This window comes from Crocuta crocuta, unplaced genomic scaffold, assembly GCF_008692635.1.
Source record: "Crocuta crocuta isolate KB4526 unplaced genomic scaffold, BGI_CrCroc_1.0 scaffold145, whole genome shotgun sequence".
Taxonomy (NCBI): domain Eukaryota; kingdom Metazoa; phylum Chordata; class Mammalia; order Carnivora; family Hyaenidae; genus Crocuta; species Crocuta crocuta.
Genome location: NW_027530857.1, coordinates 5,359,090 through 5,377,788, shown reverse-complemented (window position 1 = coordinate 5,377,788; position 18,699 = coordinate 5,359,090). Strand labels below are relative to the sequence as shown.

At 40.7% G+C, this 18,699-nt stretch overlaps 1 long non-coding RNA gene across 1 annotated transcript; it reads left to right on the top strand.

The window, feature by feature from the left end:
• Positions 1-2,712: 2,712 nt before the first annotated feature.
• LOC144235961 (uncharacterized) lies at positions 2,713-13,202 on the top strand. Its single transcript, XR_013336376.1, has 4 exons — positions 2,713-2,771; positions 2,890-2,973; positions 5,579-5,723; positions 12,859-13,202. It is a non-coding gene; the product is annotated as an uncharacterized LOC144235961 (long non-coding RNA).
• Positions 13,203-18,699: the final 5,497 nt, after the last annotated feature.

Below are 18,699 nucleotides of genomic sequence, written 5' to 3'. Positions count from 1 at the left end.
AGTGCTGTAATAATTTTAAATGTCACTACTTCCCCTCCGGTATCTTTTCACCCATTTGATGTTTCAGTCACCCAACAAGAATTTACTGAGCACCTATTAAGTGATGGGCAAGGGCGAGGTGCTGGGGATATGACGGCGAATAAGACAGGCATGGCTCCTGCCCTTCTAGACCTAACAGAGAGGATCCAAGGATACCATCCTTCCCGCTAAGTTGCAGAAACTACAGGGGAGAAATGGCACATATCTGAGACCAGGAGAGGAAGAAAGGGGGTACCTATCATCCAAACAAAGTAATTTCTTCAGCAATTCTATATGTTTATAGAAGTACTACCGCATTGATCTCAAAGGCTGTGCATGGAAAAGTCTTTACTTTATTCTTCTGAGGGAAAATGTGCAAAGGTGAGCGCCCATCTCTTTAGATCCAAGTGGTTTCCCGGATATACAGCCTGTTCAGTCCACAGAGCCCCAAACCCAGAGTGCCTCTGGGCTTGGTTTAATCCTCTACTCTTGCTGTTTTGAAATTCTTGATACTTTTTGGACAAAAAAAGCGCCCCACATTATCATTTTGCACCAGGCCTTGCAAATTATGTCAGTTCTGTCTTGAGAATTGGTGGTTGGGGGCACCTGCGTGGCTTAGTCAGTTGAGTGTGCTACTCTTGGTTTTGGCTCAGGTCATGATCTCACGGTTCATGGGACTGAGCCCCACATCAGCACAGAGCTTACTTGAGATTCTCTCTCTGCCCCTCCCCGCCTCAAAAATAAATAAACTTTAAAATTTGTCCTTAAAAAAGAGAACTGATGGACAACTAGGGGGTTGTGCGCATGTGGGGAGTGGGGTGACTCTGCTAGGGGGCTAATCCTCAGCTCATACCCTCTCAGCTAGGTTTCATAGGGACCCGCGTTTGGGATCTTATGGCATTGGATAGATAGCCATAGATGTTCAAGAAATAATTTATTAAGCAATTACTTTTCTAATATTTATTGAACAAAAATTTACTGAGAATAAAACCTTTAAAGATGAACCAAATAAAGCTTAAAGATGTAAGTCACTAATCACATCTGAGCTTTGGCAGCAGTATTTTAAAATAGCAACGGAAAAAGCTTCATACATGATAATTACATTATTTCTAACAATTCTTACATAGAAGGACATATATTGAACGTTGACCTTCACATCAAAAGGCTGGTTTTATATGCAGGGTTTTTGTCATACTACTTACATGATCTTGTCTGCCATACTTAAGCATTTTGGGCCCCTTTTATTTTTTCTATCTACAAAACAAGGATAATAATACCATGTTGTTGAGTTGGCGAAAGGATTAAATTGAATAGTGGAGGTGAAGTGACTCTCAGAGTCTATGCCACACAGTAGGCACTCCATAAATCATTGTGTTGGTCTGAAATAATTATAGGCCTTTACTTAGAGACAGAAATAGATGTCCCCTGTGTGAGTCCATTGAGAAAAAAGGAAATTATTATTAATGTATTAGAATTTAAAAGATCATGTTTTCTCAAATTAAAAAAGATTATACAAAAGATTACAATTTACTTATTTTTATCTCTACTTTTTCATCTTCTCAGCACAAGCCAACATTCCTACCCTTGATGCTAGAATTCTTCTCTTTAAGTAAATAGCACTTATACTTTATACACATACATTTTACTCAGATTTCAGGCATCTTGTTTCTGTGAGATACGTAGGTGCACAGCCATGCACAGCGACTCAGAATTTTCAGAGTAGAATCAAGTTCACTCACCTCCATTTCCTCAAAGTTACTATTATCCCTCTCTCTAGAGCTTGACACATCTAGAATCTGGGGTTTCATCTCACCCTCCTTTCAGACCAGTGCAACTCACTTTGATGTCAGAAAACAAGTAATCATTGTTTGCTTTAACCACTGTCCTATTAGCTAAGCCAGAGTTTATACTTTTAAAATTTTATCTATCTATATCTATCTATCTATCTATCTATCTATCTATCTATCTATCTATCTATCTATCTATTGATAGCAGAAGCAGGGAGTGTGCAGGGGCAAAGAGAAAGGGAGAGAGAGAATCCCAAGCAGGCTCCACACTGTCAACGCAGAGCCCGACTTGGGACTCAATCCCATGACCTGCAAGATGATGATCTGAGCTGAAATCAAGAGTCAGATGCCGACCTGACTGAGGCACCCAGGCAACCCTGTAGTTTTTAAATTTAAAAAGCAATATTTGGGGCACCCAGGTGGCTCAGTCAGTTGGGCATCTGACTTTTGATTTCATCTCAGATCATGATCCCAGGATCATGCCAGGATCATCCCAGGATCAATCATAGGATTGAACCCTGGGTAGGGCTCTGTGTTGACAGCATGGAGCCTGATTGGGATGCGATGCTCTCTCTCTCCCTCTGCTCCTCTTCTCTACTCATGTGCAGTCCCTATATATAAAATTTAAAAATGTTTAAAAAATAATAAAGCAAAATTCGAGTGAATTAAATTGAATTTGGAAATGCTATCATTCTATTCCACTCCCTAGTTACTTTCTTTCTGATTCTGAAAGGTATACATTTGGTTAATATTATTTTGTTGAGTAACACAAAATAAGATCTCAGTCAGATACTAAAGATGAGTCCAGGTTAACAGAAAGCCCTAAGGACAGTCTCAGGGCAGAGAACAGTGAGGTGTTTCCATAGCGATAGTCGTGGCTATTGTCTACGAGCTTCTATTTGACACCACTGACAACACCTTTGATCACAACTGGAGACCATGGTGACTATTCAACAAGTAAATTCGGTAAGTCGTGAAAGTTGTTTAATATTTATTACAAAATACTCGCAAAGGATTTGTGAAAACCTGCATGGAGTGTTACCTATTTGGCTAAGCACTTTCTGTTTGTAACCCAATTTTACAGAAGATGAAACAGAGGTTGAGGGAATTTGAGAAACGTGCCCAGGACTAAACATTTGGACCTGCAAGAATCAAGACTAAAACGCAAGTATGTCTGACACTGTAAGTGGTGCTCTTATTAGTCTGGCTCCCATTTAGCTATTTATCATCTGGCTTGGTACCTCCGCTGAGTTTCCTCACCTGAAACTGAGGATCTTGGTGAGTGAGCCAGCCTGCGGGGCTTATCACAAGCAGAAGAGTACCTGGACAGAAACCATTACTTAAATACCATATTCTTAAGCTTGACGTTCAGACTCCATGTTTTCTAAATACTCTAATCCTAGAACTTCCCTCAGGCTGTAGTGTGCACCAACCACTAAAATTACATTAATGCACAACACAGGCATATGCACGTTCTACTTCCTCCTAATTTTCTCCTTCGAAATCAGAATGAGCATTAGTTTAGGAAATAAATACTTCCAGGACCCAGAAATCCTTTAAACATATAACGTGATCTAGTGATTGAAAGCAGTTAGCAATTTTAGAGTAAAAGTCAAAAATCAGCACGGCACTCTCTTTTAAAATAAATAGGCGTTTTTCACATTCTATAACTAAAGAAGCCAATGTGTAGCATAGGTTTGATAAACATGATCATACTCCATTTCATTCCATGCAGGTGAAAGTTTCTTGGTTTGTATGTTGGTGCTGGCCAAGTTAAAACCCACATTGCTCTCTGAAGTATGGGAAAGTTTTCAAATCTGCTATTGTGGACTTTGCACCTTGCAGGAGGGAAAGACATTTTAATAAATCGCATAGCGCCTGCTAATGGGAAATGCAGTTTGCAGAGAAACTTACTTTGTAAGGGTCAGTGAGAAAGCTACAGAAAGACAGAAAACAAAACCATGAACTCACTTGGATTCGGCCTTTTTTTTTTTCTAGTATCTTGTTTTTCTGACTTCTACCTCCTCTCCTTTATAATTTTCTGCCTGGACTGAAAGGTATAAAATTATTTAGCTTATGCTTCTTGCTAGCAAGTAAAAAGAGGTCAAGCCAGAAAGACAGGAAAATGCACACTGGTTACTATGCCACATGCATCAGAAAATCTCCAAGAAAGTGTTCAGAGCTCTATCCAAATGGCCACTAAAAGTGCCACATGGTGGGAGACAAGGGAGCCATGCCTTACGGCAATTTAAACTGAGCATCTTTGAACCAAAAATAACTTCCTGACCTTTTTAGTAGTTTATTCCTGCCTGCCCCCTTTCAAAATTACAGAAAAATGGTTTTCTGGATTCAACATATAGGTCACTTCATTTAAGCTTCTGCTCAAATGTCACCACCTCAGAGTGGATTTTGCAAAACATACTGTCTAAAATGTCACCCCACACCCTCTGTCCCATTTTCTCCTGCTTTACTTTTCTCCAGAGCGGTGATCGCTACCTGACATTTCACAATATATTTTCTGATCAATTTTTGGTTATTTCTTTCTCCTTGTGGAATACATGTGCCATGGGAGTAGACTTGCTTCATTGACCACTGTACCCCCAGTGCCTAGGATAGTACTCCACACATGATAGGGACTCGGTAAATATTTGCTGAATTAATTAAATACCTGTAAAAGCAAGCTGGGCCATATGGAACTGACAGAAGTGTCCCGATGTGCTGGTTTCTGATGTCATTTGTTCTCACATAATTCCACCAGATGGAAACCTTTCCAGTGAGACAATCTCTAGTCCAAGTTTCTTCCACATCTTTTCTTCTGTTCTCTGTGTATGTAGTCAACCCAAAGGATATTTGAGTTGCATTTGCAGAGAAACTCTATAGATAGAAATGATAATGTCCGCTCCACTTAAAAGGCCTGAGCATGTTTTGAAAGTGTTTTATGAACTGGAAACCTTTCTATGAGGTATTTCACTGCAGCCCCATAAAACCTTATACCCCGCTGCAATCCCATCCTGTTACATTTGGCAGTGATTCCTTCCTCGAGTAATGAGTTCAATTCACGTTCTCATTGAAGTTCAGACCCAGATACAAATCAGTGTCACCGCCACAGGCGACGACTCGCAGAGTTTCCCAGGCACTCAGGGCAGAGCGATGGAGGGCCTCGAAGATAAAGCACCGAATTCTCCTGTTCACATAGAGGCTCGGCGGCATTCAATGTCTCAGGCCTGCCCCAGTGCCAGGTCCCGTGGAGGCAGTTGGCCGAGTGGGCTTCCGGCTTCCATCTCAACGCAAACTCGTCTTCTAAAGCCTCTCTGGATTTCCTGTGGTAATCCCTCTTTGTGTCCCTCTGAGAAAGAAACAATAATCGCTCCTTTCTTTCTTTCTTTTTTTTTCCAAGAGGAAAGTTCAAGAGCACAAGTGGTTTTAGTTAGGGATTCAATAAACACTTTGGCAGGAAAGAGAAAAGCAGGGTAGAAAAAGACCCAGTCATTCTTCCAGTTCTAGTGAAAGGTGGATATTTTGGATATTTTCGTGTGGGGAGAATCCAGCATGGTCAATACTCATGGGAACTTCCCTCTGTCCTTTGCTGATGCACCAAGCAATTCCAATTCACTCCCTACTCAACGGTTATTTTAAAGAGTGCCATTATCAATAAGTGATTGTTCCTGCAGCAAAGCTGGGAACAATGACAGCCAGAGCTCCGGTGTTCTGAAACTCTTTTCTGCCTGTGGGGAATTTGCCCTGATTTGCATTGACTTTATGACTTCCTACAGACAAACACCTGGAGACTCTTTCCTGGAGGTTCTGCTGTGCATCGGGACAAAGCCATCACAGTGAATCTACATTAAGAGCACCATAGCCAGCTCTTCACTTCCCCAAGCCAAGTTCTCAGACTTCAAAGAGATGGAAAATAAAAGGGTAAAGAAAAAGTTATATATATGTCTTCTTCATGTTCAAGAGAGTAAGCTAATTTACACACACCTCCACACACACAAACACACATATACATATCCCCTATTTTACCAACACTTTTGCGAGGCTGTACTTTTGTGAGTTTCCCTGATGATGGGATTGAAGTCATAGTTCCAGGGACCCAAAATCTTGGTATTGATAGTCTGTCCCATCACCTTTCCTGATGCCAGGAGAGGCAGACAACGGAGGCCACCCTGAGCTGATGGTTGACAGACTCCTCAGGGAGATCTACCTCTGGGACTTTTCCCATATATAAATGGCTTACTATATAGCTCAGGCCATATTTTCTCTGTGAGCTACATTTAGATGCCTAGTGATGACTGAGAGGACTTGCTTTATTAAAAAGAGCTAGGGCACCTGGGTGGCTCAGTTGGTTAAGCCTCCAACTGTTGGTCTCGGCTCAAGTCATGATCTCATGGTTCGTGGGTTCGAGCCCCACATCAGGCTCTGTGCTGACAGCGTGAAGCCTGCTTGGGATTCTCTCTCTGCACCTCAGCTGCTCACTTGCTCACTCTCTCAAAATAAATAAATAAACATTTTTTTAAAGTTTAAAAACAGAGTTATTTTTCTACTCTTACGACTCTGGTTTGATCCTTCCACTTAATAAAGCTCAATATGCTATAATTTGGTATCAAATCGCATATTTTCCAAATTGTCCCATAACAGTTAGAAATATATATGCATGTATTGCTTTTAATATGATATCTTTATACTAGTGTGATTCACGTATAATCAGTGGATGTGTTAATTCCACAGTTATTTTACTGAACACCTACAAATTCCAGGCATTGTACTAGAAGTTAGACACGGTGAGAAATCATAAGTAACACAAGTTTTTTTGGCAGTGCATTGGGAAATAATCAGTTGTTAAAATAATCTGGACATAATGATGGAAAAAACGTATGAAAAATCTACTTTACCCCCTAAGGCATTTGGTTTAAGGCATATTCTCTACATTACACCTTCTATTTTGCTTATTCAAAACCTTCCTGGAATTCTGAGTGGTTATATCTTAGGTTATCATATCTCAACCCAACATGCAGGAAGTGGCCTCGTTTAAAAAATAATTGTGTTTTATCGGGTGCTTTGATCCAATGTGACACCACTGTCACAAGAAGCTCTTTCAAGCCCAAGAAAGAAAACTGTTGTTTCCATGATCAATGTCACACCTACAGGCTCACTGGGTTGCACCTGGGGGCACTGAAAGGTATAAGTTCACAACTTGAGGCTCCAGTGGGACAAACGGAATGATGGGTTCAGGTCCCTGCAGAAATGGAAAAATAATCATCCTATAAAGAACAGCTACAGAAACCACAGAATTTTCTTCTGCAGCCAAAAGGAAGTGGGGCCTGCCAGACTGTTAAGATATGCACTCAGTGATTTCCAGAAGAAGATGAGAAGCGAGGCTACCATAGGGCTCAACAAGGGATGGGAGTTGGGGGGTGGGGAGGGGGAAATGAACCGCCAAGAAAACGGGCTGATGCCAAGTTGTCAGTAGGAGAGTGACGCTCCTACGGAGCTAGGAGAGGTCAATAAATCACCACCCTTATCTTGCAAACAGAGCCTGTGACTTCAAAAATTAGCTCATTTATTCTGCACAATTAAATTTATTGAAGTGTGACAGAAAAGTTTAGCAGGCGGCGAAGCATGAAGCCAGCAACAGCCGAAGTGAACATCTGAGTGAATGACACAATTAGTTGATTTTCATTTTATTTATCAATATAATTATTGAATTGTATTTATCCTTTTTCACAGATTTCTACAATTATTATAGCTCGGGCCTCTAGGGAAAGAATTAGTTCAAATTTTCAGTCTAAGTTAATGTGATTATGGAGCTGGTAATAAAACGAAAGTTCTTTAAAGTGCTACACAATCTTGTATTCAATGTCACTCCCATCACTGCGGCTTAGCAATCCCGTCCCTTTTCAAGTGAATGTGGTCAATTGAATTCAAATTTGTGAATGTTGCAAATTCCCTGGGTGGGGACTGAGCACGCAAGGGCCAGAGTCCTCCTGCACTCCGGACTTTAAAGCAGCTCCAGGTTTGTCTTGTATTTCATGTTGGGAGATTAGCGCAGTATTCTTGGTGCGTTTGCTTTGAAAATGCTGAAAAAGAAACCCTGGAAATATTTTCTGGCCTTCGTGAAATCTGGAAAAGGAAAATGACCAGAGGTGATAGAAATGTTTGCTTTTTTTTTTTTTTTTTGCCTTATCTTAACCCTCTACAGGACCTGGCTTTCCACTGTGCCTCTGTGAGAGCCTGGCCAAAAGACAGAACAAATGAAAGCTGGTAAGATGGTATTCACGTTTCCAGAGGCGACAGGGAGGTGGCCTGCCACACAATTTCTGGGAGCCTCGTTTATCCCCCAGAAGCAGCAGCTTATGAATACGCCAGCTGTCTGGGGCGGAATAGTCTTCTAGAAAGGCTTCTGGGTGCCGAAGCACACACTTCGCACCGGGTCTGAAAAATGACCCATTTCCCAAGGAGAATTCGATTTCATTCAGTTCCTGCAGGCTGCAGTTAAATGTGTGTTATCTTCGGCATCTGAGAGATGTTTCTTTGTTAAACAGGTGGAGGAAAGGCAATTCAAGCTCAATTTTTATGAGACCCAACAAAGGACATAATTCCAGAGGAATCTATTAAGGCAGTGATTTTCAAGCTTAGAATTTCTGAGGATTGCAGAAGTTTCTTATAGTGAAGATTCCCAGGTCTTACCTCCAGGAGAGGAAGTTAGTGTGCAATTTTAAATGAATACTCTGAGAGATGGCTTTGTCCACGGCCCTGTAAGCAATGTCAAGAAGCACTGAAGGTGCTAAATAAATCATGCGCTTGTATAGTGGCAGCGTCTCCGCAGATAGGCAGTCCTGAATCCATAAAACCTGGGGAGCTGCTGCCTCACAGGGAAGATCAGAGCACTGAATTCTGACCCTAATCTTGGCACCTGATGCGCAAACTAAAGCCAGATCATCACTGTCACATGTCCCTGGGCTAAGTTTATCCAGTTATTAGTAACGTTTGTCAGTACTCACAGAGTGTCCATTATGACCTAAACTAATTCTTCATTCCTCATTTACTTCAACCCTCACACTTAATGTATCCGCAGGTCCTGTCTATTTCGCATCCAAAATAAGTCTCAGAACCATCTGCTTCTACCAATATCCATAGGTAAAGTCTTCTATTCCTCACCCTAGAGGCCAGAAGCAGAGTGGGAAGGAGGCAGCTACAGGTTCCTATCCATGAGATAGCCACAGTCCAGGCTATACATGGCCTTGTAAACCTTCCACTTTGGATTTATCCTAAATGTAATGGGTCACTAGATTGGTGAGACATATGGCCATCAAGATCTGATGTATCCTTTTAAAAGGCTCAATCTGACAGCAAAATGGAGTATAGGATGTATAGCTAAATGAAGTAAAGAATGTACAACGTATACAAAAATGAGTCCAGGGGGTGCCTGGGTGGCTCAGTTCGTTAAGGGTCTGACTCTTGATATTGGCTTAGGTCATGGAATGGAGCCTCTGTGCTGAGTGTGGAGACTTTTTGGGATTCTCTCTCTCCCTCTTTCTCTGCCCCCTTTCTGTTTATATTTTCTCTCTCTCTCTCTCAAAATAAATGAATATACATTTAAATCAATGAGTCTAGTATGAGATTAAAATTCTTAAGTCTCAGGGCAAGAATTCAGAATGATACCTTAGCCCTCTGTTAATGACAAAATAAACAGATATCCAAAGGGGGTGAAGAGGAATTCTCTTCTTTTATGCCTCATTCTTTTGCAAATCATGGACTACTTTTGATGTGATTTTACCCAATCTTCATGCCATTATAACACAATTTTCTGATACCTACTTTGAATCATATTTCTGATGGTCACAAAGATTTAGCTATCATTTTTCCTCCCTGTATAATTTGAGAATGGCTAGCAATGAGCTGCATATTCAGGTAAGATGGAGAAAACATAATTTTTTTAATGTTTATATTTGGGAGAGAGAGAGAGAGACAGAGACAGAGCACGAGCAGGGGAGGGACAGAGAGAGGGAGACACAGAATCCAAAGCAGGCTCCAGGCTCTCAGCTGTCACACACAGCCCGATCAGGGCTTGAACTCAAGAACCATGAGATCATGACCTGAGTCGAAGTTGGACACTCAACTGATTGAGCCACCCAGGTGTCCCAGAGAAAACATAATTTGTGGGAGATGTTGAATTGCCTGCACAGTGCATGTGGTCTATCATACTTGTGGTAGCATAGACATCTCATTCATAAAATTCTATCACCATGCAACACCAAGGTAGAAGATTTTATTAGTGTCAGGACACTCACATTCTGAAGCCATCCATTCTTTTTGAATGGGGGAGCAGGGAAGGGAGAAAAAAGTATAAAATATTCGTGGGTCATTGAAGAAAGGGCTGACTCACCTCTGTGATGATTGGACCTCATCATAAGAGCACAGGGGTTAAAATTATGCACAAATGAAATAAATGTGCTTACCCTAAAGTGAAAGAGAGAAGGTCAAATATTTCTCTTTAACATAAAAGAGTAGGAGATAGGAAGTTTATAAGTCCATCTTGCAGATCCAGTTGTATCCATGACCCAGGGCTAGACAATCCTTAAATAACATGGATTTAAACTGTGCAGGTCCACTTATATGTGGATTTTTTTTCAATTATACAGTACAGTAGTATAAGTGTACTGTACTAATCATTTTGTTAATAACATTTTCTTTCTGCCAGCTTACTTTATTGCAAGAATACAGTATATAATATGTAAAGCATACAAAATATGTGTTAATTGGCTGTTTAGGTTATTGGTAAGGCTTCTAGTCAACAGTAAGTAGGCTATTCATAGTTAAGTTTCGGGGAAGTCGAAAGTTATATGCTGATTTTTAATCTAACCCTTGTGTTGTACAAGTCGGCTGTCTATCAATATAAATGTGTGCACAAATTTCAAACACAGCTTTCACATTGTACATGAACAAGTTAAATGAACCTGAACAGCCCTATTTTGAGTGTAGCACTTCTCTGAATTTTTTCTTGCCTCTGTGGCAGACACCTTAGACCTTGAAATTGTTCTTGGTTAACTTCCAATTCAAACTCTCTTAATAATGCCCAACACCAAATGTATGTGTTGAAATTTCCAAGAAATTGCCATTTTCTTTTGAGTTGGGCTTCCTGGAAATCTCTCATGGATTTTAATGCATGTGCTGTAAATGAACCAGCTTTTGCATTTCATTAGGACAAATTCTTAAGCCAGGGCTGATAACTTTCCCCAAGGGATAGGCTATGAAGGTATATTGGGACACAAATCTTTGTAGCCTTCTTAGATTTTCTCAATTTCCTTCTCTCTCTCTCTCTCTTCCTCCTTCCCTCATCAGTTTAGGAATGCTCCTTCCTTCATGCTAGATCACCTTTCCAGTATTGGATTTTAATAAAACACCACACTGTGGGGCTCAGGATCAGCTTCTGAAGAAGTGGGGGAGGGATCAGCTGACACAGCCCAGAAGACACAGAGTTAGTTTCTTATGGGATGAAACTTGGCCAGTTGGAAATGAGAGATAGGAGAGAGCTGGACAAATAAGTTTCCTTATCCTTTCTGTATCCTGTCGGTTATTTTGGTATAAAGTGTCTACCTGTAAACCTTCTGTAGAACCCCCCGTGTATGGTATTAACAATCCTACTTAGTGACCTGTGGCTTATTCTAAAGTGGTGACACACTGCATTCCATCTCACCTTGCTTTCCTTATCTTTTGGTCTCATCTTCACTGCCCTGGACTTATGCCTCCCAGGAAAATATTTGCATCAAATCTTTGTCTCAGGATCTGCCTTCTAGAACACTCAGGCTAAAATACCAAGGTTTTCTTTAGATGTGAAAGAAGGAAGCTCAACCAGCTTAACCCAACCATTAAGACTTTGAGCCCTGGGTGAGCATCAGAATGATTCATATTTTATTTTATTTTATTTATTTATTTTTAAAAAAAATTTTTTTAATGTTTTATTTATTTCTAGGAGAGAGAGAGACAGCATGAGCAGGGGAGGGTCAGAGAGAGAGGGAGTGACAGACTCTGAAACAGGCTCCAGGCTCTGAGCTGGCAGTCAGCACAGAGCCCGATGTGGGGCTTGAACCCACGAACCGCGAGATCATGACCCAAGTGAAAGTCGGACGCTTAACCGACTAAGCCACCCAGGCGCCCCAGAATGATTCATATTTTAGTAACACAGGTCCCCTCACCACTCATCTGCCCAAGCCAACCTAAGACCTACTAAGCTCCTAACTCAGAGATTTAAAAATCTGCTCTGATAATTCTGATGCAATCCTGGGTTGCCTTCAGTCTAGAAAAACAATACTATTCTGACATCTGATAAATTAAGGAGAATAACCATAGGCATCTAGGAGATTACTACATCCTTTCCTCATTAGAACCAGTTAGCTAGACAGGCTTTCAAAGTTTCAGCTTAAATGCAAATGATGTAAATGTTTAACAGAGCAAGGCATCATATCATGTCAAGAATGCAATAAAACATGGAAAGAGCCTAAGTGTCCATCAACAGATGAATGGATCAAGAAGATGTGGTTTATCTATGCCATGGAATACTACATGGCAATGAGAAAGAATGAAATCTGGCCATGTGTAGCAACATGGATGGACCTTGAGGGTGTTCTGCTGAGCGAAATAAGTCAGGCAGAGAAGGACAAATATCACATGTTTGCACGTATAGGAGGATTAGGAGGAACTTGACGGAGGAACAAGGGGGAGAAGAAGGGCGGAAATGGTGGGGGAAAGGGAGAGAGGCAAACCATGAGAGACTCTTGAATGCTGACAAAAACTGAGGACTGATGGATGTGGGGGGAGGGGGGATGGGCATGGAGGAGGGCACTTGTGGGGATGAGCACTGGGTGTTATGCGGAAACTAATTTGACAATAAACTATTAAAAAAAAAAAAGAATGCAATAAAACATCAACAACACAAATGAATCTAGTTTTTCTCTCTGACTAGAGAAACCCAAACAAGGGGTTTGCTTAAGCGTAATATCACTTACATCGATACAGCACATGTGGAATCAGAATCCGCCTCACTCTTTTTCAGGCTACTTTTCCACGTCACTCCCCACTGTGATGACAAGCCTGGGACAATGAATGGGTGATGAATCACCATCAAGCTTGAGCCTAGGAAGAGGGTAAAGCCAGAATGGAAAAAAACTGGTAGCAAAATGGAAAGTGAGACCCCCTCGAAAGCTTACTTTCCTGACTTCAACCTTGGTCTTGATGGAGCGGCTTGGACTTGGTTGAGCCACCAGGAGCCACACCCTGGGGCCTAACTGGACCTCCGACCCAGATGGGGAGACAATGACTGAATAAGAGCAAACATTTATTCCAGTCCTGTCTATTACACTATGTAGGGGACCAAAAAAGAGAAATTTGGGGAACTTTTATGTGTCCGAGAGTCTTCTTTTGTGAGCTGTAGAACATAAACTAGATCTTTGGGATAATAGTTTTCACTAAGAACAAAATCTGGCATTACATAGAGTCATTTGCTTGGAGATTAAGAGGAAATATTTTCACAGAGTTCATCCTATTAGTGAGACCCCATTAGGATACATAGCTATCTGTTTGAGGGTATTAACAAAAATGAGGGTTAATGAGAATCCAATAAATAGCTTGAGTATCAGAAAACAAAATGGAATTACTATATGTAATGTAATTGTATGACTAATAGCCCATACATATGATGCCATTCCAGTAGTTTAATCACTGACACAATTCTATGAAGAAGGTATTATCTTTGTAATTTTACAGATGAAGGAAATAGGTAGTTGAGTCGTTAAACCAAAGAGCTGGATTTGGAACCCAGCTCCAACTTTCTTCCTTTTATACTGAAAGTACTATGGGGATATTTTACTTATTAGATAAATTTGGACACCTTTAGCTATGCATTAAATTGTACCATTAAATAAATCCCTTAATTCAGAGATCTGGAAAAAGAGGTTCTTTTTTTTCTTTGCAGACTACCACCTAGGTAGTAGATCTGCTCCTCATGTTAAAAAAATGTTGGGAGATACATTCAGTCTTCCTGAAGTCATTTTCAATCTCTTTCCCCTGGCCAACCCATAAATGGCTGTCATCCTTGTTCAGCTAAAATTAGCTTTGCTTTAGTCTGGTCATGAGAAAGCTGTTAGACATGAATTAGACTAAGAGAGTAGGATACAGCTCGCCTACAAATGAAAAAACATAGATAAGAATTCCTCCACCATGAATCTATACAACAGAAGTAACATATTCACCAATGCCAATGCACATAAATCAGGGAGCAGTTATGGAGGGTAGTTCTGAAGCAATATTCCAGTATCAATTTGTCCTTTCTGGGTAAACGGCTTTCTCCATCCTCAGTTCTACTCTCTTAGAGTCAATTATAATGAACTATCACCTCCTCTTAGAAGTCCTTGGTACTGATACTGCAATGTTCTGGCTTTCTTATCCGTGAACTATCCCCCAATATCTTTTACTCAAACAAAATACACTAAGAGCTATAAAGGTAAATTGAGTGCTTTGTGCGTTCTATTAAAATTTTTACCAATAATATAACAACTAAAACTTGATCACTTAGGTGTGAACAAGAGCACTGTATACATTCCCTTTTTCAAATTGTTTACTAATCCATGCATTAACACAATTTCTCTTTCTCACTTCCTCCTTGCATTCATTTTTCAATCCCTCTTTCCTCTCTTCTTTCCTTCTCTTAAAAATGTTGAAACTGAGGGGCGCCTGGGTGGCTTAGTCGGTTAAGCGTCCAACTTTCGCTTAGGTCATGATCTCGCGGTTCGTGGGTTCGAGCCCTGCGTCGGGCTCTGTGCTGACTGCCAGCTCAGAGCCTGGAGCCTGTTTCAGTCTGTGACTCCCTCTCTCTCTGACCCTCCCCTCCTCACGCTGTCTCTCTCTCTCTCTCCTAGAAATAAATAAAAACATTTAAAAAAAAATGTTGAAACTGAGCCCCATCAAGTTAACTGATTTGCATATGTACCATAAGGGAACATCTAGGGGGGCTGGCTAGAATACCTTACTGGCTGTGGTGGTAATTCTATTTTCTCTGTTCCAGAAATAGCTGATCTTACTTCCATTTTCTTGAGGATTTGAGTAAGACAACCAGATTTTCTCTTTTTTCTCACAAAATAAAAACAGAAAAAAATCCAGAAATCAGAAAATTAAAAAATGTTTTTTTCTGCAACCAAATGCATTAAGTGACCTAATTAGCTTAGCCAGATCTGTCTTTTTTTTTAATTTTTTAAAATGTTTTATTTATTTCTAGGAGAGAGAGAGAGACAGCATGAGCAGGGGAGGGTCAGAGAGAGAGGGAGTCACAGACTCAGAAACAGGCTCCAGGCTCTGAGCTGGCAGTCAGCACAGAGCCCGACACGGGGCTCAAACCCACCAACCGTGAGATCATGACCTAACCGAAAGTCGGACACTTAACCGACTAAGCCACCCAGGTGCCCCCAGATCTATGTCTTCCACATCATTTCAGACAGTATTTTTAAGGCAACTTTTTTGAAAAATATTAACTAATTATGTGTGGATACTGTTAGATATTTTGTCTTATTGTAGTAAATCCACTTGAAAGAAACCTCCAGGAGTCTGAGCGATTGCATGTGTCTTTCTATACTTTAGAGACTTTGGTGTATACCCTCTCTTGTTACACTTTTCAAGTTGGACCCATTCAGGAAAGGTTAAAAGACTTTACAGAATTTTGAAAGCCTGGGGTGTCATTACCCTCTCTCTGGCTCACACCCCCTATCTGGCACGTTGAGGTGAATACATATGATGGAAGTCAGCTCTCCACTTTCCATGAAGATAAACAGCTATGTCACTAGAAGTATCTGCTGACTGTTAGAACTCTATGTTCTCCTTTGAAGACACTTTCGGGACTTTTAATACTCACCCAGAGCCCCAGGAGGGAGTAAAACTCAAAAAAAGAGACCTTTTGGGAAGGGCCAAGAATGAGAGCTAGCAGACGCTGAAGTATCACTCCATCAAATTTCAGACCAGGCAGACAAGAAGGGAGAGTGGGAAGAAAGAAGGAAGAAAAGATGGAAAAAGGGATGGAGGGAAGATTTAAAAAAAAAGTTTTTGTTAAGTTTCCTGTAGCTGGGTCTACACAAAGCAAAATGAAATGTTGGCATTAATTAGGTGAGTTAATCAGAGGGTAAGAATTTGTAAGAGATCCAGAGAGTTCTGTGATATCCACTGACCATCACACTTATTGGATTCAGAATATAAATGTTTTGTCCTAAAAAGCAGTGGGAGGAGGACGGGTAGGATTTGGGGGAACGGCTGAAGGGAGAGCAGGTGCAAATGCTCCGTGGAAGGGGAGGTGGAGAAGGAGAAATTATGGGGAAAAGAAGCAAGGGCTGAGTCAGGGGGAACCTGCATGGAGAGTGAGAAGTATTCAAGCTGAGAGCGTCATTTTTTATAAGCTTAGCAATATTTTAGATGTCCTAAGAAGCTGTAGTGGTTACTTTTTAATAAAAAATGTTTATTCATTTTTTGAGTGAAAGAACGAGAGCAAGGGAAGAGTAGAGAGGGGGACAGAGCATCTGAAGCAGGCTCTGTACTGACAGCAGAGAGCCCAACATGGGGCTCAAACTCACGAACCATGAGATTATGACCCGAGCCAACAGACTGAGCCACTCAGGTGACCCTGTAGTGGTTATTTCTTGGTTATTGTCAATATTATTGATCTTCTTAGTTCATAAACTCTCTATGTTCTGTGGGTCTCATGTAGCGCTTGAAATTTCTATACAGAAAATATAATTAGGCTATTTACTTAATGAATATCAATATATTATTATGATCTAAGGATATAACTTGGTATCACAAACTGTTCAACTTAATGCAAATTTCTCTGTGGCATTAATGAGAAAAATACCCCATCAAGTCTATACATTTCTCAATAATAATTGCTACATTGTTTTTATGGGTGCTGGTATTAGAATTATTGACATTCTGAACTGTAACAATAGTCAGTGAAGTTGTCGGGCATTCCTGTCATCCTGGTCTTTCCCCTTATTCCCAGCTAACAAAATCTGCTTCTCTAAATAAAATCACATTAGATATGAACATCAAGAACTGTTATATTTTCTCACTTAAATTTTTTTTCTTGGGGCGCCTGGGTGGCTTAGTCGGTTGAGCGTCCGACTTTCGCTTAGGTCATGATCTTGCGGTTCGTGGGTTCGAGCCCCGCGTCGGGCTCTGTGCTGACTGCCAGCTCAGAGCCTGGAGCCTGTTTCAGTCTGTGACTCCCTCTCTCTCTGACCCTCCCCTGCTCACGCTGTCTCTCTCTCTCTCTCTCTCTCTCCTAGAAATAAATAAAACATTAAAAAAATTTAAAAAAAAATTTTTTTTCTTAATGTTTAGTCATTTTTGAAAGAGAGAGAAAGAGAGAGAGACAGACAGACAGACAGAGCATTATTGGGGCAGGGGCAGACACAGAATCCAAAGCAGGCCCCAGGCTCTGAGCTGTCAGCACAGAGCCCAATGTAGAGTTCAAACCCATGAATGGCGAGATCATGACCTGGGCCGAAGTCGGACACTTAACCGACTGATCCACCGAGGCGCCTCTATATTTTCTCCCTTCTATACACACAACTGCGGAGACTGAAATGAAGGGTCTTTTGGAAACTCCTGCATCATCACTAGCTCAAAACTCTCCACCTCTACATTTTCCCAGAGGATCCACAATTAACACTGCCCAACAGAACATTCCCTTTGTTTATTTAGAATTGGGGAGGAAACGTTTATTATCCATCATCTCAAAATAACATAGTGATGACTTTTAAACATGAAGCCCCAAATCATCCAAATGCATATTATTTAATTTCTTTTTCCTGGAATAATACATGTTTTGCTTATAAAGAAAGTTCCAGATTAAGCTATTTAACAGATGAGATACAATATGATCGTGCTAATAACATTGTGGTTCTGTGTACTCTGTGTACCTATTACAAGAAACGGGGTTACAAAAGGCACCAAATCTAAAAGTCTACTTAATGACAGGAAAGTACGTTTAGAACTTGACAAGCAGTTTCCATATTATCAGTGACAAAATGAAAATTCTTACTACGTCCTATTCATTGTGTAAGTCTGAATTTCCCTTTCTTGTAACTGGTTAAACACCTCCTTTTAACCCAAATGTACAGAGCCTTCGTTTGGTTTTCATACTTAACTAGAAATCTGCCCATTGCTTCGTAACCATTGATAAATGCTACTTACCTCGATTGTGTGATTGATATTTTGAAATGCAAATGACATCTTATACTTGTCTATGCTTTTCTCTTAGCAAAACACTTTCAGAAACATTTTCCTAGCTCTTACACCTCAGTTGCTTAAGGTTAAACCGCTTTGTTTATATTACAGAACAGAAAGCTGTTAGCGTCACAAAAGGAATCACCCAAGGTCACACAGCTAGTAAGTAGCAGATGAAGGTTCTAACCCTCCTGTCTGAGTCTCAGACCTGACAGCATCGCCCCCTCAACACAACAGCTAGCTCTTTTCGGGTATGGAAAATGTAGGTAGATACTGATTCTCACCTTCCAGAACCTCAAATTCCAGCGGGGTCACAGAACTGGTTTAAACTAGGCCAACTCACCTGCTCCCTTTCTTTTCCAATTATCTCTTCTGTACCTGCCTTTCCTCCAAGGTGAGTAATAATACCCAAACTTGGGAAATGATTCACAACCCTTCGAGCAAGTTGGCCTGTTAACAGAGCTGTTCATATGTGCTACTTTAGGAACACAGTAATTGGATTTATGCCTTAGACTTTTTGGCCAACCACGGATTAAAAATGGCTGTGCTTTTTCCAAAGCTTCCAACCTTAAACCAAGGTGTTTTCTTTCACTTTAAAGTCACCTTCAGGTGATTTGCTTTTCCTAACAGA